The sequence below is a fragment of the Primulina huaijiensis genome, unplaced genomic scaffold (assembly GCF_012295235.1).
Source record: "Primulina huaijiensis isolate GDHJ02 unplaced genomic scaffold, ASM1229523v2 scaffold39851, whole genome shotgun sequence".
NCBI classification, from domain to species: Eukaryota; Viridiplantae; Streptophyta; class Magnoliopsida; order Lamiales; family Gesneriaceae; genus Primulina; species Primulina huaijiensis.
In genome coordinates this window covers 1-2,267 of record NW_027359390.1, presented here as the reverse complement: position 1 = coordinate 2,267, position 2,267 = coordinate 1, and the positions used below count along the sequence as shown (strand labels likewise).

Sequence of the window (2,267 nt, the reverse complement as noted above, 5' to 3'; positions counted from 1 at the left end):
GCAGTTTGCATACCATATCCTGCACAAGGCCATGTAAATCCAATGCTAAAACTAGCCAAACTCCTTCACAGCAAAGGCTTTCATATTACCTTTGTCAACACCGAGTTCAACCACCGGAGGCTCCTCCGGTCACGAGGCCAAAGTTCATTAAACGGGCTCCCCGGATTCAGATTCGAGACGATTCCAGATGGTCTTCCACAGTCGGATGCCGATGCCACCCAAGATATTCCTGCTCTTTGTGAATCTACAACAACTACTTGTATAGGTCCATTCAGAGATCTTCTTGCTAAGTTAAATGACACCGGATCGTCAAACGTTCCAAGGGTGTCATGCATAGTTTCCGATGGAGTGATGAGTTTTACCGTCCAAGCAGCTGAAGAACTTGGCATTCCCGAAGTCCTTTTCTGGACCCCTAGTGCCTGTGGGTTCTATGCTTACACCCAGTATGTTAATCTCATTGAGAAGGGATACACACCACTTAAAGGTAACTTTTTAATTCTATAATACGATTCCTAGATATCGCTCTGCCACGACAAGGACAGAGTTAAATTACGCTGTTATCCCATCCTGACAACCGCTGTCGTAGTTCTTAAAAATCTAATACAGCACGTGCTATTGGCTTGCATGTTAGCTTTAAGAACATGTTAATTAACTTCTCAATGAAAATGGTACCCATCGGCAATGATGATTATTTTGGTTGATTCATGCAGATGAGAGCTACTTGACCAATGGGTACTTGGACACAGTTATAGATGAGATTAAAAGCATGGAAGGAATTCGTTTGAGGGATCTTCCAAGTTTCATAAGAACCACAAACCCAGATGATTACATGATCAAATTTGTGCTGTCGGAAACAGAGAGAGCTAAGAGAGCTTCTGCCATTGTGTTGAACACGTTCGAGGAAATCGAAAGAGATGTTCTAAAAGAACTTTCGTTAATCCTACCCCCAGTTTATGCTATCGGGCCTTTGCAACTTCTGGAAGAAGAATGCGAGAACAAGGGCTTAGAGCTTCTTGGATCAAATCTATGGAAAGAGGAGCCGGAGTGTCTCGAATGGCTCGACTCGAAAGAGCCGAATTCTGTTGTTTATGTCAATTTCGGAAGCATCACAGTGATGACTCCCGATCAACTCATTGAGTTTGCATGGGGGCTTGCTAACAGTAACANAATAATGTGAAGAGGGACGAAGTGAGAAATCTTGTCGTAGAGTTGATGAGTGGAGACAAAGGGAAAGAAGTGAAGAGAAGGGCTGTCGAGTGGAAGAAATCGGCTGAAGAATCTGCAAAAAGTTCATCTCGCGAGAATCTCGACAAGGTTGTCAATGAAGTTCTTCTTTCTCGCAAACATTAGAAGAATTCGTCCCTTTCGGCCGATGACTTCATCTCGTGTTCTTGGAATTCTATTTTATTATGATCTCTGTTCACATCAGAAAGTATGAGTAAAATGTCTTCGATATATATATATATATATACTAGAAATAATACACGTGCCTTACACGTAGAAAACATATGTTAAAATAGTTAGAATTTGAAATAAAATTAGTTAACTCAACAAAAGACAAGTATTGTAAATTTTGAAAATTCGTGTTAATTAGCATATGTAACTAATTTGGAAAAAAAATATTTTTTAAATTTTAAAAAAATATTTGGACTACTAAAATTTTTGTCATATCTTTTTTATCATATTGTTTTCTTTTGTTATTTGTCATATTCTCTCAATAATTCATATATTTTATTATAATAGTCAATTATTATAATATTTTTTGTCGATCAATGATATGCAATTTTTTATTTACAATGTTGTTTGATCATTATTCTCTTTCATGTAAATTGACAACAATTTCTACTTGATGCTTTTACTTTCCTAGTCACCTTTAATTTATTAAACACTTATATTTGATAACAAATAAACTACACATTATTATTAGGGTGAACAAAATTTTGGTTAAATCGAATTAATCGACCGAACCGAGTCAATTCGAAAATTCGGTTCAGTTATTTCAGAAATTCGGTTTTCAAATTAAAAAAATCGGTTATATCGGTTAATTCGTTTCGGTTACGGTTGTCAAAATTTTGAAATCGGCTAACCGAATTAACCGATATAATAAATACTATTATTTAATAAATTTTTATTATTTATCAATTTTAATATATTTTTTAATTTTTAATTTTAAAATCAGCCCTAATTCTAAAGGAAAATTTGTGATGTATGTGATTTTATGCTTTTATGCATTTGTGTAGATTGTAGTGTTCAAAAAAATTATATAT

General features: G+C 35.3%; 1 pseudogene; it reads left to right on the top strand.

The window, feature by feature from the left end:
* The first annotated feature begins 6 nt into the window (after positions 1-6).
* Positions 7-1,422, top strand: LOC140969042 (7-deoxyloganetin glucosyltransferase-like; annotated as a pseudogene).
* The last annotated feature ends 845 nt before the right edge of the window (positions 1,423-2,267 follow it).